This window comes from Trichechus manatus, unplaced genomic scaffold (genome assembly GCF_000243295.1).
Source record: "Trichechus manatus latirostris isolate Lorelei unplaced genomic scaffold, TriManLat1.0 scaffold00139, whole genome shotgun sequence".
Taxonomy (NCBI): domain Eukaryota; kingdom Metazoa; phylum Chordata; class Mammalia; order Sirenia; family Trichechidae; genus Trichechus; species Trichechus manatus.
The window spans coordinates 4,996,527-5,017,993 of NW_004444075.1; the positions used below are offsets into that span (position 1 = coordinate 4,996,527).

A 21,467-nucleotide genomic window follows, 5' to 3' on the forward strand; every position below is an offset into this window, starting at 1 on the left:
TTTTACTGCAGCAATAGAAAATTAATGCACCAAAGATATGTGCTGTTTAGTTATTTCACTGCTATTGTTCATCTCTAATGATTGAGAGTACATGAAAGGTGTGATGGGAACACACGGCTCCTCACAGGTGTGCCTTACATTTGGAACTGTGCCCTCAGACCACTGGGTTTCAAGTCTGGCCACACAGCCGAAGCACCTCTACCCTACCCTAATGGATTTTATTCTAGCAGTGGGGCTAGTCTTTTTTTAAAATTTTTTTTTTTTAATTGTACTTTAGATGAAGGTTTACAGAACAAATAGTTTCTCATTAAACAGTACACATATTTATGACATTGGTTAACAACCCCATGACATGTCAACATTCTCCCTTCTTGACCTTGGAGGACCATTTTTTTCTGGTGAAAATATATACATAGCCAAAGTTACACCATTTCAAAAGTTTCTACATGAACAATTCAGTGACATCAATTACATTCTTCCAGTTGTGCTGCTATTCTCACTATCCTTTTCCAAATTATTCCATCACCATTGTCTTCAACTCACTGCCCCCTAGGCTTGCCATCAAACCTTTTGAGTTGCTGTTGTCAATTCGATCCCACATAGATAAATCTTTTTTTTTTTGTACCTTAGATGAAGATTTACAGAACAAATAGTTTCTTGTTGAACAGTACACATGTTGCCCTATGACAATGGTTAACAATCCCACGATATGTCAACACTGTCCCTTCTCAAGCTTGGGTTCCCTGTCACCAGCTTTCTTGTCCCCACCTGCCATCTAGTCCTTGGCCTGGACTGCTGTGCCCATTAGTCCCATTTTTGTTTTATGGGGCTGTCGAATCCCTGGCTGAATGGTGAACTTTGGGAGTGATTTCACCACTGATCTAAAAGGGTGTCTGGGGGCCTTACTCTTGGAGTAAATAATCTTCCACCACCAGTCTGTCAGTTTGTCGTACTGTGGTGGCTTGTGTGTTGCTGTGATGCTGGAAGCTATGCCACTGGTATTTCAAATACCGGCAGGGTCACCCATGGTGGACAGGTTTCAGCAAAGCCTCCAGAATAAGACAGACGAGGAAGAAAGGCCTGTAACCCTACTTCCAAAACTTAGCCTTATGTATTACAACAGAACATCATCTGACTAGCTTGCTTTGGATACGTCATCAGGCGAGATCAATCACTGGAGGAGGACATCATATTTGGTGAAGCAGAGGGCCAGCAAGGTGAGGGAGACCTTCTATGAGATGGATTGGCACAAGAGCCGAAATGATGGATTCAAATATGCCTGCTATTGTGAGGATGATGCAGAATTGGGCGACATTTTGTTGTGTTGTATATAAGGTCATCTTGAGTGGGTGTTGACTCAATGGTATCTGTCTAAACTAATCTTAGCACTTTTGTTTTGGTTCAGGAAAAAGGGCCAACTGAAACCCTTCTCCTAAATTTGTAAACTGTATCTTCATTAGACTGAAAACTTTTTGAAGTTTTTCTTTTTCCTTGACCCAGAGATTCAATTCTTGGACAGATCTTTGAAGACAGAGAGAAATTGGGGGAGGGGAGTGAGTATGGATTTTTTATTGGAAGCTCTCAAGATAAGATTACTTACCAAAGTGGATGTGTGCTTAATATTTCCTTCTTTGAGGAAAGCATTATTTATTTGCAGGGGAGAAGGACACATTTGTTGGTTGGTGGTTCTGTTACTATGGAAACAAATAAATTAAAAAAACAATAAAATCATCTTAATACATTAATTTCTTTAGATCTTCTACTCCAGCCTACTTTTTCCCTTGAGCTGTGGCAAGATAGAATGAAAAATAACCTTAACCTAGGACATCATGCCAATCAGTACTGTCACAGGGAGCAAGTACAAACTCTCCTTTTCTCACGGATCGGCTAGACATGAACTTTAAATGCACTCTTTCAGTGTGAATAGGTTGCCTTGGATGCATATAGAAAAATCTTTAGGCTCTGCATAAGCTTTGCAAAGCAAAGCACATTGCTTTATGGGATTCGGCTGAACAGACACGAGAAGAGAAGGCATTTGGGGTGGAACTGGTGACCAGACCACAGTCACAATTTCTAAGTGGATGCTTTATTCAACCCTCTCAATGATATAATTAGCTCTGCTCTGCCTTTTTTTGCGGATGTGTTAAGGTGGAAATTGAGATGGTGGAAAGGTATTCAAAAGGTTTAATTAAAATAATACTGACTTGAGTATTATTTTTGTGTTCATATTTAAATGTCCCAGTTAATTGACTGTGATTGGAGAAACTGTGTATCAGGTAAAGAGGTAGCTTACCATGGCGGTTAAGACAAGCACAGGCTTTGGAGTCAGACATGCCTGATTTCGCTTCTTGTTCTACCTTTGACTATTTTGGTAACCTGGGGCAGGTGGCTGAATCTCTGTAAGCCTTGGTTTTATCATCTGAAAAATGGGGATAACAATTCTTGGATCTTCGTGATTTTGGGGAAATTTAATGGTATAATATATTGTATATATCACATGCTTAGTGTCTTGCTGGGCTCTCAGTAAGCCCATAATATAGCCTGGCTATGATTATAAGATAATAATCCACCAACCATCTGCCAACTTGTTGCACTGTGGTGGCTTGCATGTTGCTATGATGTTGGAAGCTATGCCACCAGTATTTCAAATACCAGCAGGGTCACCCATGGTAGGCAGGTTTCAGTGGAGCTTCCAGACAAAGAAGAAAGACCTGGTGATCTAGTTTCAAAAATTAGCCAGTGAAAACCCTATGGATATTGTCCAATCTAGTGCTGGAAGATGAGCCCCCTAGGGTGGAAAGCACTCACAGTGGCTGCAACAGTGGACTCAAGTGTACCAATGATCATGAAGACGGCATGGACCAGGCAACATTTCGTTCAATGGTACATTGAGTCACCATGAGTTGGAGCTCACTCGATGACAACTAACAATAACAACAACAAAGATAATCATTATTGAAATAAACCAAATGCGTCAGTCACCTCATAACACTTTGAACTGATGTGAGGACCCCTGAGCAGCAGGATTCCTTCCTAGGGCTTTCATATGCCTCAATGAGGGGCCCCACCATCCCTGATCTCTGGTTTATAGCTTTGTCAGAAGCTGGTTATGTACCACCACATTTCACTTTAATGCCAATGTAAATCTGAAAATATTTCACTGTATTCTTCTAAAATGTGCCTCTCTCTCTTTTATTTATTCAAGTACTTATTATATGAGCACCCAGGTCCTGTGCTAGGTGCTGGGGATGAAACAATGACTAAGATAGAAATGGTTTCTGCCCTCACGGCTGTTACAGGGTAGTGGAAAAACTGACATGTAAACAGGCAATTACAGTGTAACACGTTCAGTCCTCTGGAAGGAGTACGGTGCTATGGGAGCAATTTGTTGGAGCCCCTAATTCAGGTTCAGGAGGGTCATTTCTGGAAGTGGGATTATTTTCAGAGTCATCTCTGAGCTGGAGAGCTATTCTGGGTTCCTTTTCACCCAGTTAGAGGTGCCCTGAAGTGCTAGAATTCATTAATTCACTCATGTATTCATTAAATCACTCACTCATTCACTTACTCACCCACTCATTCATTCACTCATTTGGTATTTGTTGAGTGCCTATTGGTTTCCAGGCTGTGTCAAGCACTGGGAGGATTATGGTGAGTAAAACAGGCATGGTCTTTTCCTTTATAGAATTTATAGGCTAGTGGGAATGGGGGTGATGTCGAAATAAATAAAGATGATAAATTAAGATGATCCTTTGTGGTGAATGCTGTGACGTGTTGTCAATATCCCCCTTCAGGAATGAAGGACTTGTTTACCCAACTACAGAGGTGCTGCTGGCAGAGAGCTCTCAGTTTTCAGCTCCCTTTGGGGATTACCTCAGCTGAAGAGAACTGCCTTGACCACTGTTACCAGTTGAATTGTGTCCCTAAAAAAGAAGTGTTGAAGTTCTCATCCCTGGTACCTGTGAATGTGACTTTGTTTGGAAATAGGGTCCTTGAAGATGTTACTAGTTAAGTTAACATGAGGTCATTGGGTCTTAATCCAATATGAGTGGTGTCTTTATAAAAAGAGAAGAGACACAGACACAGAAGGAAAGACAGCCATGTGAATATGGAGACAGCGATTGGAGTGATGCATCTACAAGCCAAGTAACACCAAGAATTGCTAGGAACCACAAGAAGCTAGGAAGAGGCAAGGGAGTATCTTACCCCAGAGCCTTCAGAGAGAGCATGGCCCTGCTGACAGCTTCATTTCAGACGTCTAGACACCGGAAGTGTGAAAGAACAGATTTCTGTTGTTTTAAGCCCCCCGGTTTGTGGTACTTTGCTATGGCAGTCCTAGGAAAATAAGGTACCTTCTTTCCAGGGTAGCCCACATCCAGCAACTCATTGGTGTAGAGGTATAAAGACTTGCTGCCCTCCATCCTAACTTGGGACAACTCTGAAGGGCCATCCCAGATCCAGAACTCCCTACGGAGCTGGCTGAGTCCTTCACTGGGATTGCATTGCATCTCAACATCTGCTTTTTCCCAGTCATGCTTCCTTCCTCTTTCTTCTACAGATGGTGATCCCAAGAGCACTCTCTAAGAAATATCCTATCTCAGAGTTTGCTTTCCAAGAAATCTAACCTGGGACATCCTTAAAATTCAACCTGTATGAGATCAGAGGGCAGATATATAAAAATCACTTTGTAAAAATGGACTGATTTCCAGGAAAGCAGGGCTTTAACTGTAATCTGATAGAATTTGTCTATTAGAAGGAAGGTTATTCAGCCATAAGAAGACAGAACAAGGAGAGTTACAGAACTCTCCCTACTCCAAAGTAAGGAAGAGGAAGCCTCAGCCAATTGAATTCAGCTAGATTCGTTGATAAGCTATCGTCGTGGGACGCCATTAAAACTGCATCTAACTAAGAATGTACATTCTGACTCCATAATCACCAAACCCCTTTCTGATAGTGGATTGACTTCCTCTGTAGGTCAGACTAAGGGAAAGAATAGGATAAATAATGCTCCGTTATAGTTCCCATGATAGATCTAATTTTAATTGGAAATTAATAAATTGGAATTCTGGTTTTATACCACATTGTTATTCCTAGTTCACCTCTGAGATGGCCATGGTTCCACTCTTGATGTAAAGGAGAAATTAGGTCTCTGGCCTGAAGTCAAAACCCTCTGACTGAGGACCGCAGCCTCATTGGGGACAGTCAGCTGACCTTTCCCTGGAAACAACACACAAACATCCCTGTATGTTAAGCAAGACCTTTTTATTTTCTTTAAAAGTCCACACCCTTATTTCTTGGATGTATTTGGACTGATCCATTCTTTGCATTATAGGCTTGAAATTCACCTGGCTGGCTCTTATTAAACTCATAATTTAGAAGTATTTTAAGGACTTTTTTTTTGTGTTCGGGAGATGTGGCTGTAACAATCTAATGAACCTTGAATCTTTTCTAATGGATTTTAATTTTTTGTGTAAGAAGCAGTTTATTGCTAGAGAGCAGGCAGCATCTCATAGCGGTGATGAGTGGAATGTCTGGGGCTAGATGAGCTGGGTTTGAATTTTGGATCTCCCGTGGAGTAGCTGGGTGACATGGGAAGGTTATGCGCTCTGTGCTTCAACCTCCTCATAAAGATTGTTGTGGGATGGTGCATGCATGGTGCTTAGAATAGTACCTGGCCTGTGGAAAGCTTTCAGTAAGTGAAAGCTATTATTGTTACAGAAAAAAGGCACCATGCTAATCTTTTCAAATGGCAACCATTTTCCCTGTGTTCCATGAACTTTGCATCAGGGGTCTCGCAGGCTGGCCTGGTAGGGTAGGGTGGGAGGGGAATTGGATGGCTTGTTTGAATGATATTTCCCAAGTGAATTTTACAGTTTAAAAAAGATACAAAACAGAAGAGAAACTTTTTTTTTGATTGTATAATTTTGTTTGCACAGTATTTTACAATTGAATTTTAAAGTTTAAAAAAGACACAAAAGAGAAGACAAACTTTTTTTCTGAAAAATTGTACAACTTATTGGCATGATGTTTCACAATTGAATACTACAACTCAGAAGACAAAATTTTCTTATATGCTTAAGTGTTAAATAAAACCTGAACGTTCCCAGCCCGCCTAGAATTTCAATTTCTCCAATTACAAAAGCAGTAGAATAGATTTCTTAATACGTCCACATGTCCAACAGTCAGGTCTGGCTAAAGGGCTGGAGCGTTAGCCTCTATGAGCTTCGTCAGCCGCCTGCAGCTGGGAGGACTCTACGGCAAATGTGCGGATGTGGTAAATTTGTGTCACATCGTTTTCCCTCTCCATCTCTTCCCAACTGCATTTTTAAAAGTAATGCATTGAATTTCCATGAGCATTTTAAGCCCAAATTAGATCTCATATTGTAAACACTGCAGAAGCTGAGAGAGATCGTGTTAACAAAAGCACATACTAAGTGCCCACAAATCCGAATCAGACCCACAGAATTCAAACTTAGATGAAGTACATGCCTACTTTCTGCAGGATTAAAGTAAATGCGGGCTCTCTAAGCTGCCAGCAGATCTGTGAGCATGGCCTCTAATTGCAGCTGCCTTTAAACCTTGAGCAGGTCAGTGGAAGCACAATGATCTCAGGGATAATTTGTCTTTTATGTATTTCCACGGTGTGATATATAATCCCTCGCTCAGAAGGGTCCTTGTGCGGGTCAGCTTCTGCTCCTGCCTCTAATAGAAATAAAGGACTGGTAAACAGGTGATCCTTTAAATTTATCTCTCTTTTGTGCCACATAACGTGGGCTGAGGAATGGGCCCAACCTTTGTTAGGGTGATGATGGTGGCATTAAACCTGTAAATGATTATGGATTTGCTTTATTTTGTGACTGGACTCAATAGCATGTGCAGATGCTTCTGAAATCTTGCTTCCCTGTAATGACAGTCTTGAATAGCCAGAGAGCTATTTTCCGCTTTGCATCTTAAGTCCTTCTTTCTGTGCTCACTCTTGAAATACCTAAGCACCTCAAAATGGGGTGGAGTGAAGAGATCTGAAGAAGTAATTGTGCTTTCTTGAGATACAAGAGCCGGGGTGGGGGAATAACTCGTTTTGTCTGTGTCTGAATGCTTTAGCTGTGGTCTGCTAAAGTGCATATGGGCAGGCAGTCAACAGGGGTCCATAGGGAAGCATATAGGAGGGTAGAGAGAGAAACTCCGTGCTAAGCATTCCAGGTGTGCATTAGAGAACGGACTCGGTTTCTGCCTTTCTGACTTTACAGTCTGGTGCCTTTACCCCTTTTGCTATTTGTAAGTTTGAAGGGCTGAGAGATTGGGATGCTCCGCAGAGGAAATGTTTGGGAGACCTTAATCAGGTGCTACGGGCTTTGTGTAGGTAGCTTAGGGAAAAAAGCTCTCCTTGAGCATGAATGTCTCTCCATCCCCCTGCTCCATGTCCAAGGTGGCATCACTTCAGGTCCACCCACGGTAACTACACGCAGAACACAACAGAACCAAGCAGAATGCACCCCCAGCTCTGCTGGTCTTCTGTACACCCCGGCTCCCTCCGCCGGGCAGGCAAGATGCCCCTCTGGACCTTGACCGTTTGTCCCTGCCAGGTTTCTTTCTTTCTTTCAAGGCTGCATTGCACAAATACCTCCTTCTGTTCTGAAATCCATTTACTTCCATTTTCTCCTCCTGACCTCCTTCCCTCCAGCTTCCTTTCTTTTCTAATCATTATATAAATAAGGTAGACAAATAGCCTGCATGTAAGCCATTATATTGCATTGGGCAAATCTGCTGCAAAAGACCTCTTTAAAGTGTTGAAAAGCAAAGATATTACCTTGAGGACTAAGATGCGTCCGACCTAACCATGGTATTTTCAATCGCCTCATAGGCATGTGAAAGCTGGACAATGAGTAAGGAAGATCGAAGAATTGACGCCTTTGAATTATGGTGTTTGTGAAGAATATTGAATATACCACAGACTGCCAGAAGAAGGAACAAATCTGTCTTGGAAGAAGTACAGCCAGAATGCTCCTTAGAAGTGAAGATGGCGAGACTTTGTCTCACTTACTTTGGACATGTTATCAGGAGGGACCAGTCCCTGGAGAAGGACATCATGCTAGGTAAAGTAGAGGGTCAGCGAAAAAGAGGAAGATGGATTGACACAGTGGCTGCAACAACAGGCTCAAACGTAGCAAGGATTGTGAGGATGGCACGGAATGGGGCAGCATTTTATTATGTTGTACATGGGGTCGCTATGAGTCAGAACCAACTCGATGGCACCTAACAGCAATAAGCTATTACGTAAGTAACTATGAGAGTACACTGAAAATGTCATTGATGTGGAGAAAATAATGGGCAAAGCTTCAAGGATGTGGTGGACCTTGAGCTTCTTTTACAAAGTGAGAGGAATGTGGTTGACTGATGGGAGGAAGAAGTGTTGATGCAGATGATCCAGGGACAAGAGTTAAAGTCCGGGAGGTCCGTAACCTTGGGAAAATCACTACCAACTGTCTGAAACTCAGGCTTGTCATCTGTAAAATGGGAATAATCATACCTCGCTTCCACTGTTGTTGTAAGGATTATAGTTAATGAATTAGTAAATTCGTTCAATCGGCACTGATTGTTATGTGCTGAGCACTATGTGAGGTGCTGGAATGAAACAGACTTAGTCCCTGTTCTCAGACAGATAAATGGACAAGCATGTAATTAAACCTGTATTGCATTCCAGACAGCATACTGGCAAACAGAATGATGGTTTGGGTCGTTTTCAAAGAGCGGTCAGAGAAGGCCCCCTGAGAATGTGAGAATGTTTGTATGGTGCCTGTCACAGCTTCTGGCACTTGATAAAAATGAGCATTTGTTTTATTCAAGGGACATTTGAATGTGGAAAGGAGAACTAGGGAAAAGCTGTGTAAAAAGGTAACTGTGGTGGGAACAGGGATTGCTGTATAGATTGAGTTGTGTTCCTCCAAAAGTTATGATGAGATCCTAATCCTTCTGTAAATACGTACCTGTTCAGAAATAGGGGTTTTCTTTTGATATGTTAATGAGGCCATACAGAAGTAGGGTGTGCCCTAAACCTAGTCACTTCTGAGTGGTGTCTATAAGAAAGGAAGACAGACACAGGGGGAAGACAGAAGACAGAAGCCGTGTGAAGATACATCTGCAAGCAGCTGAGGACTTGTATAGTTTTAAGCAGGTATTTGGATACTACCCTCCTTCTCCTCTAGCTCCCTCCTTGTCCCTTCCAGGCCCAGGGAGCCTGCCCTCTAAAGGTCCTGTCTGGGTTTGTTGTAGCTCCTTTAGAGTTAGTCATGGGTGCATTCTTTCCTTGTCAGAGTTAGAGAACTGGGAAGTAAATTGGAGATATTTTCTTGGCAGCCACAGCTCCCTGATCATGAAATTAATGCCCAGGCTACCAATAAGGAAGGACAGTCCCCTAGAGCTGATGCCTTGATTTAGACTTCCATCCTCCAAAACAGCAATGTGATACAGTCTGGTTCTTGAAAGCCACACAGTTTGTGGTACTTTCTTTATGGCAGCCCCAGGAAACCAAGACAAGGTCTTCTCTTGCTTCCCCACCACACCCCTTTTCTTTCTAAAGGGATATCATTTTCATCTGAGTATCAGGATGAGGAGGAAACGTGCCCTGCAATTTGCTAGTTAGCCTTGTGTCCTCAGCCAGAACACCGCTCTCTGTGGCCTTAATCCGCCATCCACTATTGTGATGCCCTGGAGAGGATACTGGAAAACATCCCAAGGCTTAGAAAGAATGCAGCCATTGCAGTGGAAATACTAATAACATGGTTGCTGGGCTTTGAATTCCTGGAGTGTTTTCTCTCAAGTGCTCAGAGGAGAGGTGGTAATAGGGCCTGGCATTATTCTCTCTCAGTGGAGAAAGAGGGGCACAAAGGCATTGAAGGATTTGCTAGAAATTTCATGAATTGAATCAGCCAAGCTTTTCACTTAGGTCCTTGTGGCCAGTTCAGTAGTTTATCCCCCAGCTGGTTTGCTTTAGGCAGATATTTGGATGCTACCCTCCTCCTCTAGCGACACCCCTGTCCATTCCAGGCCCCATGAGCTTGCCTCCGGAGGTCCTATCTGGGCTTGTTGTAGCTCCCCGAGTGTTACACCCGGCTGCACTTCCTTTTTGTTATAATCAGAGGACTGGAAAGTAAAATGGAGGTATTTTCTTGCAGTCATAACCCTTTTATCATGAAATTAATTTCCTATAAGGAGATCAGAGGTCAAATATTTTAAAAGGTCTATCTTTGATTTAGCCTAGACTATAACCAAGGAGGAGCCCTGGTGGTGCAGTAGTTAAGAACTATGGCTGTTAACCAAAAGGTTGGTAGTTTGAATCCACCAGCCACTCCTTGGAAACCCTATGGTGCAGTTCTACTCTGTCCTATAGGGTTGCTACGAGTCAGTATCGACTCAATGGCAACGAGTTTGATTTGGTTTTCGGTTATAACCAAGGAGGGGACATTGGTGGTTCAGTGGTAGAAGTCTTGCCTTCTACGCAGGAGACCCAGGTTTGATTCCTGGCCAATGCACTTCTAGCACAGCCACTACCTGTCTGTCAGTGAAGGTTTGTGTGCTGTTACTATGCTGAACAGGTTTCAGCAGAGTTTCCAGACTAAGATGGACTAGAAAGAAAGGCCTGGTCATCTACCTCTGAAAATTTAGCCGGTGAAAACCCTATGGATCACATGGGGTGGTGCAGGACAGCAGTGTTTCATTCTGTTGTGTATGGGGTCGCCATGAGTCGGGAGCTAACAACAGCAATAACCAAGAGAAGACAAGTGGTTCAACTTGTAGTGAAAGATGTATTTTTTTGGATGGTTTAGGGGGTCCAGGAGAGGAAAGGGTGAATGGCCAAGATTTTCCAGAGGATTTTTCTGAGAGACTTTGTAGGAGGTAGATTAATTCCTTGGTCAAAAGTGGGGGTGGCAAAGGTGAAGAGGCCAGTGGCTGTTGCATCCGGCCTTGGGAGCCCCAGGTGAAAGGTGGTGGGGCAGATCAAAGTCTGCCTCCAAGGATTATTATTATTTTTGCATTTGGTTAAAAACTGACAAACTAATTGCTGAGCCGGTTGTCAGAAAACCGGCACCCCATTAGCGATGATTGGAAGCAATTTCTCTCTATTATTCCGGATGAGACTGACACAGCTTCATCTTCTGTACTTATTGCTCGGAGAGAAATGAGGGCTTTGTCTCTTTCTCTCACTCAGAGCCAGAGAGCATTTGCTGCACGGAACCCACTCTGAGCTGCTGCGCAGAATGCAGGACTCTGCTCATTGCCGACCTGAGCCAGGAAGATAGATGATTTGTTTGTCTGATTGCCCAAGTAAGTCTCTTGCCACCTCTTCATTTTCCACCTCCTCTCCCTTCCAAACACTCTACTTACTCCTGGCCAGCTCTCAAGATATAGTTAATCTAAAAAACAGGAAAACGAAATTGAACAGAAGAACAAAACCCACGTTCTTCTGGAAGTGAAACTTGAAAAACTGAAAGATAAAGTATCTTGGATTTTGGTATTTCAGTGGGGTTCGGAAAAGACCAAAGTGCTCTTAAAAAACAAAACAAAACAAAACAAAACAACACTCAGAGTATTTCCCAGTTTCAAATATCAGCAAGCACTTACACATTGATGGAGCATCTTGGGTCTGGATTATAAAAGAGAAAGGTATCTGATGTTCTTTCAAACCGGAGTAATGCATCCCAGTCTGTCCTTCCTGAGCTAGACTAGAAAAAGACAGTGTTTATGAGGCCAGTTCAAAGGAGGGTTTCCTATGGCAACAGGCACTCAGATTGTTCCCCTTGGTGAGGGCCTGGCCTATGGGAGGTATGAGCTCTGTGATAATATCCCTGCGTTCCCATCCCTTCCCCGTCTTATATGACACACTTATCTCTTCTCTGTCTTTAGCAACAAAATAAGTTCTCATTCTTCTGGTAGATATGCACATCAGGAATTCCATATTCACGGCATGTGTTCCTTCTGGAGACTTGAGGGGAGAATTCATTTTCTTGCCTTTTCCAGCTTCCAGAGGCTGCCTGCGTTCCTTGGCTTGAGACTTCCTTCCATCTTCAAAGCCAGTGGCTGTATCACTTCAACCTCTGCTTCCATTACCACATCTCCTTCTCTGCCTCTGGTTCTCCTGCCTCCTCTTTCACTTGCCTTCACCCTGTGATAACACTGGACCCACCAGAAAAATCCAGGATAATCCCTGCATCTCAAGATCCTTAATTTAATCACATCTGCAAAGTCCCTTTTGCCACATTAGGTACGCTATTCCCAGGTCCAGGGATTAGGAGGTGGCCATCTTTGGGGGGCCAGTATTCTGCCTACCCCAAAAACATAAGAAAAAGCAGACTAGAAAATCAGTTCTTATAAATAAACCATACTGATACACTTTTGGATGCGTTTTTCCCCTTGGAACAGTTGTTTTCAGTCCCATAAAGGTTTGGAAATAGCAAAAACATTAATTGAATTCCATTCCACTGGACTTTTTGTGATTTATTTCATGTGTATGGAAGTGTGGTAGTTTTGCAGAATGAAAGATTTACTTTCTGATCGCCTTTTAAAGGTCAGGTGGCAAAGAGAACTAGTTTTAAATGCAAGTTACCCATAAAAGCGCAATTAAGGAGAGAGATAAAGTGGTATGGATTTTAAGATGTGACAGGGGCCGGACACACATGGAAGAGAATTGACTAAGATATTAGCTGATTTAGGAGAATTCAAATCCTGCCCCTGCGAGAACACTGGAATTTATATATGTTTATTGTAATTCATTAAAAAGAAAAAAAAAAAAAGAAAGAAAAAAAAGCAAACCTCTGCCCTAAACTATTTTATCATTAAATTTGCAATTTGCTTGTCCATGCAGCCAAACATAACACTAAGAGCCAACTTCTGAGGTAAATTCTTGTTCTAGGCCTCGCTTTGCTGTCAGCAGGGCACTGGTGACTTAGAGCCCACTTTCAGAGATGTATTGAAGTTCTGTATGAAGTTAAAGGCTGCTCTGTAATATTCAATCCCCCTCTTAGAACAAACAGACTTGACACGGTCCATGTATTCCTCCTCCAGAATAAATCAGAGGTTTTATTCTTAATGCCGTTTCTGTTTTCAGACCTTCCCCTGCAGCAGTTGCCCTTGGCCATCAGCTTTACTCTTGAGGCACATTTTTGGGTTTCTACCTCGCCTGCTCCCCCTGAGGTGCGGCTATGAGGGAGAGTTTTTGTTTGAGGTAAGTTCCTCTCTTTCTTTCTGCTGAAGACTGATTGATGGCCGAGCGGATGGTCAAGCAGAGCTGGTAGACTCTCTTAAGCCTTGCGCTGATTCTTTTAGCAAAAGCACAATCCTTTCTTCATCCCTTGCTCTCTCTTCCTGTGGTTTCGTCAAGCAATAAAGGGGAAAACGAAATACAACCTGTTGGTACTGGCGCCCATTCAATCACTTTAGCCTGCATGGAGACAGCCTGCTGGAGCTGGCGTCTCGGCTTGGGGTTGGCAAGACTGGATCACACTCCATTCTCACCATGGCCTGGAACAGGAACGGATGATAAGTGGCTACAAATGATGACAGAGAGAAGCAGAGAACAATGGCCAGGGGGAGGGGAACAGGAAGCAGGACCGGGACCAGCCATGCAGTTCAAAAGGGATGGAAAATTGTAAAGTGTGGGTTGTTTGGAATTTTTCTTTTTTTACTTGTTTTGGTCCTTGTCTGTGAGGGCAGAAAGCTGTGTGGAAATCTTAAGCTTGTCTTATTCTCTGATTTAGAGAATGCTCCTGCTTAATGAGTGCTACTCTGATGGGGCTTTTTGGAGGAACGGCTTTGGGGTAATAAGTACAATTAGAAATTATCAACAGCAATTACCAAACAGTATTTGTGATTTTGGTTGGTCATTATCACCGTTCATTGGCTGGAGAGCAACTTACACTGTTAGATGATAGCCTTTAATTTTGTAGTGAATCAAGGAAAAGAAAAACAGCATTAATACACACACACACACACACACACACACACACACACACACATACATGTATGTGTGTTTTGTTATGTTGTAATTTTATAGTGTTGGAGAATTTCTGAATAGGAAAGTCTTCGTAATGGGAATTAAATTTTTTATTAAATATCTCTCAAGGGTCGTCAAACTTAGTTTGCACGGACTTTCTGGAGGAGCTTGGTAAAACACAGACTTCTTGCTCCTAAACCCAGAGTTTCTGATTCAATAGATCAGAATTACACCCAAGAATTTGCATTTTTAACACACTCCCAGGTAATTCAGATGCAGGTGATTGGGTTCATGGTTTGAGGAAAAGTGGATCATGTATTTGAATGGCTTAGCTAATCATGACAATGGCAAGTGGCCACTTTCCAGTCAAGCTCTCCCCCAGTGTTTTCATATTACAGAATTTTCTCTAAGCTAGCAGGTGTGCTTTCATGCAATTTAGGAAGCCAGCTTCTGAGAGTGCGGTGTGCCACCTGCATTGTTATTTTCAGAGATTTTGGTCCTCGGGTTTGTTCGGTTCAAAGATTGAAGGATGATCTGAAATCAAATATACTTGTCTGGGGGTTGAATATCTGTCAGACCCAGGCATTGATTTCCTTGAGCTTGAGTTCTCAGTAAATGTCTTTCAGTGAGAATTGCAATCAGGATTCTAAAGGTTATATGAAACAGGCCTGATTTCTAAGTTTTCTCTGGGGAGCTAGCTTAATTTATAAGCCAAAGGGGGAGAAATCCACTCAACACCACCGCTTGTTTTGTAATCAGCAGAGTTCATATTTTAGGGTAAAACGGTATGTTGATCAGTGGCACGAACTGGGCTGAGCTAGAAAATATCTCTGTGCAGAGAATCTTTAAAGATGAAATACTTGCACTTTGAAGGATGAAAAGATGGCAAACTGAAATCTAGGCAGAACTGCAGGCAAGTTTGCCTTGGACGATGCTTTTTGGTTTCCACGGGTGCTCTTACAGGAATACATCAGCAGGGGGCAGCATTGCACTTTGGTTGGAAAATAGTCTCTGTAGCTTGCTGCCCTTTAAAGGAAAATACAACCAAGTGAGCAAAGCTAAAAACCAGAACACTAGCAAGAAGCAGAAAACCAACAACTCATAACCCAAACTCTCTTTGTTATAATGTGCCATCTTTGCTTTTCTTGGTGCAGAGAGTTTAATATTGTAGTATTAAGACTTTCCAGGGCATACTTTATTGGCCCATTAATACACACTTAGGGGTGGTAGTTACTGCAGTGAGATTATTTTTCACCCTTCCCACTTTCCTTTGGCTTTCCCATCTCATCTCACTGTGCCTTGCTGCCAAACAGCTACTCTCCCACCTACTTCTTTCCAAGAAGCGACAGACCCGGCGGCTAGGCTAGCTGCATCTTGACATTGTGGCTAGAAAGGACGGTCATTTTGTGAAGCCGGGTGGACGTGACAAAAGCCTGGCTGGAAAGCTCCCTGTCCTCTCCTGCCCCTTGTGACACCAGGCCCACGAAGTCATTATTCCAATTACTTTTATGCACCCACACAAACACAGTTTTCAGGAGTGAAGCCCTCGTTTTGCAGGCAGTGATTGAAAATAAATAGATGCTAAAAATTCACATCTTTGGGAATTGACTTATATTATTAATGGATAAGGAGCCCTGGTGGCACAGTGGTTAAGAGCTCAGGCTGCTAACCAAGAGGTTGGCAGTTCAAATCCACCAGCCGCTCCTTGGAAACCCTATGCGGCAGTTCTACTCTGTCTTCCATGGGTGCTATGAGTCGGAATCAACTTGACGGCAATGGATTTTATTAATGGATAAAGAAATTGGCAAATTAAAAATCAGTGCAACCACTGCCCTCAGAAATGTAAGCTTCACCAGTAAAGGGATCATGTCTATTTTGTTCACTGGTGGCTCCCAAGCTCCTAGAGCAGAGCCTGGCGTAGAAGGGCCTCAATAAACATGCTGAGGGAATGAATGAATTCAAACATGTGTGTCACGATCTGTCCCTCTGTCCCCCACCTCCTCAGGGGCTTTGCTTTTGACTAGTGATTAATTGGGGGCTGAGGCAAGGCTGGACAATTTTACGTGGTCTTCTTCCTTGTCTCAGTTATTGCATATTTTGTCTCTGAGTTTGCAGACTTCCAGTGGCTAAGAGTTTTCTTCAAGTGCTAACTAACATTCAGCTCCCAAGAGCAACAACAAACTCAAAACATTTTTGCTTCTCTGACATTTGCACATGAAGTTGCATACAAGTACAGTGTTGGGCCCGCCATTTGCGGGGAGATTCATAAAGACTACATTTGAAGTTTCTTTTCTCTTGGTAAATCTTTCTATTTCTCATCCTCCTCCCTTTTCTTCTCACCCGAGTAACAGGCAGGCTAGGAAACTTGACTTTGAGCAGGAGCAGAAGTGTGCACAGGGCAGGGAATAACAGGCACTATGAAGATTAATTACCCTCGTTGGAATCTAGCTTGACTGGGCAAGGTGACACAGTTCAATTATTTAATCATGTTGATGCTATAGGGTTCCGAGGCCAGGAGTGCTGGGATAGCCTTCCCTTCCCCATTTAATTTATAAGAGGAATCACTTCTCAACCTGCGGCTCCCATCTGAGCTCTCGGGAAGAAGGAGAGGAGCAATTGATTTTGGAAGGAGATGTTCCCTCCTCTGCATCTGTCTGGGCTGGGTTGTGGAAAGTTCTCAGTGTTTCTGTTAGAACCTTGCTACAGGCTACCTGTGTCTGTCCTGGCCCTGTTAGGCGGCTGTCTTGTATATCTTGTTGTTAGTTGCACTTAAGTTAGCCCCGACTCATGGTGATCCCCATGCACAGCGGAGCAGAAACGCTGCCGGGCTCTGCACCATCCCCATGATTGATTGCAGATCAGGCAATGTTCCTTGTGTTGCATAGGGTTCTGATTCGTTGGTTTTTGGAAGTAGATGGCCAGGCCTTTCTTCCTAGTCTGTCTTAGTCTGGAAGCTCTGCTGAAACATGTTCAGCATCCTAGCAACACACAGAACTCCACTGACAGACAGGTGGTGGCTGTGCATGAGGTGCCTTTGTCTAGAAATTAAACCTGGGTTTCTTGAAAGAATTCTTCTACTTTCTCCCCTCACACACAGGTTTTTAAGACTTTATTTTGGCTTGAGAATAGCAACCCATTGACACTACAGATCAGAGCACATTATCAGACTAGAATACACTAGAGCAGAGCCGTTCAGTAGAACTTTCAGTAGAACTTTCTGTGATGATGAGGATGTTCTAAATCTTCCCTGTCCAATAAGGTAGGCATTGGGCACTTGTGGCTATTGAACACTTGAAATGGGGCTCTGAATTTTTGAATTTAATTTAAATTAAATTTATGTAACTTTAATTTATTTAATTCAAACTTAAATGGCCACATGTGGCCAGTGGGTACTATGTTGGACAGTTGACTAGATCACACCCATGGGGCCCAGGGAAAGGATGTTTCATTTTCATTAAAGTTTTTTGCTTTTGATTTGTTTTGGTGAGGCTTGGCAGTTATGCTATGGCACAGAATGGCTGTTTTGGAACAAAATCTCTCTGTTGGGTAAAAGTAGTTTTATCCTCACATCTCACCGTGCCCTCCTGTTTCCATTTCTACAGGCCCTTAGCCTCCCATGTTTTGACCATCTCACTTCTCATTAGCATCTGAGAAGGGGCAAAGGAATTTTACATATTCTGTTGTGGTTTCTTGTTTCCTACCAAAAGCAAACCAAACCCGTTGCCGTAGAGTTGATTCCGACTCATAATGACCAGTGTAGACCAGAGGAGAACTGGTGGATTTGAACCACTAACTTTTTGGTTAGCGGCTGTAGCACTTAACCACTATGCCACCAGGGTTTCCCCTTGTTTCCTGGTGTGGTGAAAAATCTTATTACCTGGAATCTGCATTCTGTAAAAACAAAATGAATTATTTGGTTGGGTGTTCCCCAGGCGCTTTAGTCTTGTGTCTCCAGGGCTTCTGCCATGTGATACCACCTACCAGCTTTGCACAGCCAGCAGTCAAACATTCTGTTGAGTATAGGTTTCCAAAGTTGTTCAGAGATTTAATGCATGTATTAGATCAGTTGACAGCTTATCAATAAAAATCAACCCTTTAAAAAGAAGGGCTTATGGACAGTCCAAGTCATGACAGTTGCTCTCTATTCACTTGGAGCAACAGGGGAAGAAGGAGAATCAGGAATAGGAGGAAAGTATGAAGTGTGTGGCTAATTGCCTCCATGAACAACTGCTTCCTTTGCCATGAGACCAGAAGAACTGGATGGTGCCCAGCTACCATTACTAAACATTTTGATCAAAGATTCTATGGAAGAATCCTGATCAAAAGGGGGAAAATGCAGAACATAATTTAAAATTCTCATGGACTCCAGGGGGACCGGATGAACACCTGAAACTACTGCCCTGAGATAATCTTTAAACCTTAAACCAAAAATATCCCCTGAGGTCTTCTTAAAATCAAACAATAGTTTAGCTTAACTAGTAAAAAAGATCTGCCCTGAGCATTAAGTACTTTTAAGAACCATCTGTACGGGATCAGAGTCACGGACCAACTGAAAAGACTAGATGGGAACATCAGGAGGCCGTGAATTTATGTTAATGAGACAAGAACAAGTGAGAAAAGGAGGGGGAGAATGATTGCATAACTTGAAGAATGTAATCAATGTCATTCAATTGTACATGTAGAAATGGTTGAATCAGTGCATGTTTTGCTCTGCATATTCTCAACAGTAACAAAATTGAAAAAAAAAAAAAAGAAGGGTTTATGAACTAAATAGCCACAGTCTAAACCAGGCACATTAAGAAAGTTATTTTCACCATTGCTGTAGAGTTGACTCCAACTCATGACTCCAACCCCATGTGTGTCAGAGAAAAACTGCATTCCATAAGGTTTTCCATAGCTGATTTTTTGGAAGTAGACCACCAGGCCTTTCTTCTGTGGTGCCTCTGGGTGGACTTGGACCTGCAACCTTCTGATTAGCAGCAATTAACCATTGGTACCACCTAGGGACTCAGGAAAGTTACAGGACATGAAATCTCACAGTCAGCAACAATGAAAGACAATGACGGAGCTGCCACAATCTCCCAGTCACTCAGGTTGAGTTATAGACTCATAATTAACGACTTTCATTCTTTCACATCCTCCAACATCCAACCTGCCCCCAAGCTGGTCAACTCGTTACCCTCCTGCCGCCTCTACCACACTGACACTCAGCCCTGTACAACTTGTGCCCTATTTGCTAAAATTATACAAATGAAAAGAAGAAGAAATGAGTCTGTGACAGCATCCCCTCTGTTCTGGTGGTTTACACTTGCTAGTTAATTTGAGCAGTAACGTTGGACTCTCTGAGTAACAGAAACAGCGCCAATCTACTGTCGTACAAGCAATTGCATAAAGCCTTATTGCTAACACCCTTGAACAATGTCCCTAGAAATGCAGCCCATGGAAGAGAGTTCTTTAAATTCAGCTAGATTTGTAAGGAGCCCATTTGCTGCCTGACTTAGAGCTAAATCCTGTGGCAAAATGGAATTCAAGGCGAGCTGCCAGTGAACAGAAAACAGCTTGGGTACCAAACCGTGAGCCTGTGCGTGGCAGAGAAAGGAGTGATGTTACCACAGAAGGCGTCCTGGAGTCTGAAAGGAAAGAAAAATCCACAGACAGAAGGAAGAAAGCTTCTGGAGACAAAGTACAGATAGGTTGTCCAAGGGAAGTTGGCATGTAGAGAGTGAAGAATGAGAGAGAAAAGAAATATGAAGAGACAGGTCAAGGGAGAAAAGGAAGCAAAAGGAAGGAAAAGAGAAACTATGGACCTTGTTATCCTGCTTAATATTTTTAAAGGGACATGGCTGAAAACCAAGGCATTTCTTTAGGAGTGAATCACCACATAAAACTGCCTCTTTACTGTTATGGATTAAATTATTTCTTGAAGGCCTCTCCCCTCATGAAAAAATATGTTGAGGTCTTAACCCCTGTACCTGTGAACATGATGACCTTGTTTGGAAACAGTGTCTATGAAGACGTTAAGGTCTGTTAACATGAGGTCATACTGAGTAGGGTGGCCCTAATCCCATCTGAGTGGTGTCCCTATAAAACAGAAGAGACAGACAGAGGGAAAACGATCATGTGACAACAAAGTTATGCTGCAGCCGCCAGCCAAGGAACACCTGGGGCTACCAGAAGTGAGAGGGACAAGAAAAGATCTTCCCTCGATCTTTCAGAGAGAACGTGGCCCTGACAACACCCTGAATTCAGACTGCTAGTCTCCAGAACTGTGAGGCAAAGAACTTCTATTCTTTAAACCTACCTACTTTGCGGTATTTTGTTATGGCAGCCCCAGGAAACTAATACACCTACCTAGATGTTAAATCCTGATTTTGTGAGTGCAAACCAACCAACCAACAGCCAACCCTTATACTCTGCTCTTTCTAGCTTAATCATTTACCTTTCATAGGAAGAATTTTTTTCAGATAATTCAAGACAGCCCATTTCAAATCTCCTGGAGAAGACTTTGAACGGTGATGAGAAGCTGGGTTCTCCCTACAGCCAGGCCATGCCTTATGACCTCTTGTCCAGATGCAAAAAAAAACAAAAAAACAAAAAACAAAAGCCAAATCTGTTGCCATCAAGTCGATTCTGACTCATAGTGACCCTATAGGACAGAGTAGAACTGCCCCAGAGGGTTTCCAAGGAGCGCCTGGTGGATTTGAACTGCCAGTCTTTTGGTTAGCAGCCATAACTCTTAACCACTGTGCCACCAGGGTTTCCTGTCCAGATGCAGTCCTTCTTAAATTCTCTTCAAATGAATAGAATATGACTGATTGATACCTAACTACAAAACTTCAATTTGCTTGCTGTCTCATGGACTCTCATTTTGGTGGGCTCTAGAATCTCTTGGGGGAACTAGCAAAGTCTTCTTTTTCCTTCCATTTAATTGTGGAAGAAAGAGCAAACCCCAGACTATCAGCACATTTTAGAGCTGGTCCAGATGAGAGTCTGTTTGAGCTCAAAGATCTCTTTACTTTGGAAACTGGCCAGTGGGCTCATCTTTCCTCTTAGCTGGGGCCCTCTCTGAGGTTCCCAAAGTCCCTTGTCAGCTTCTGCCACATCCTATGACTCAGGAGGGACAGCCTCATGTCCAGGGCCGCTGCAGGAGGCCCCAGTTGCCATCGAGTCAATTCTGACTCATGGTGACACCCTGTGTGCAGAGTAGAACCGTGCGCCGTAAGGTTTTCAATGGCTGGTTTTCCAAAAGTAGATCACCAGGCCTTTCTTCTGAGGCACCTCTGGGTGGACTTGAACCTCCAATCTTTCAGTCAGCAGCAAAGCACGTTAACAGTTTGCACCCCCCAGGGACTCAGCAGAAGCCAAGGGTGTAGTATTCAGTCACACAGGCGAAGAGCTCAGTCCTGCTCTGCCACTTACTATATGCTTGTGGGGGAATTATTCTCCAAGCCTCAGTTTCTGCCATTTACAAAATGGATATAAT

The 21,467-nt window shown here is 43.0% G+C and overlaps 1 non-coding gene across 1 annotated transcript; it reads left to right on the forward strand.

Moving 5' to 3' along the window:
• The first annotated feature begins 10,455 nt into the window (after positions 1-10,455).
• TRNAR-UCU (transfer RNA arginine (anticodon UCU)) lies at positions 10,456-10,526 on the forward strand. The gene has a single exon. It is a non-coding gene; the product is annotated as a tRNA-Arg (tRNA).
• The last annotated feature ends 10,941 nt before the right edge of the window (positions 10,527-21,467 follow it).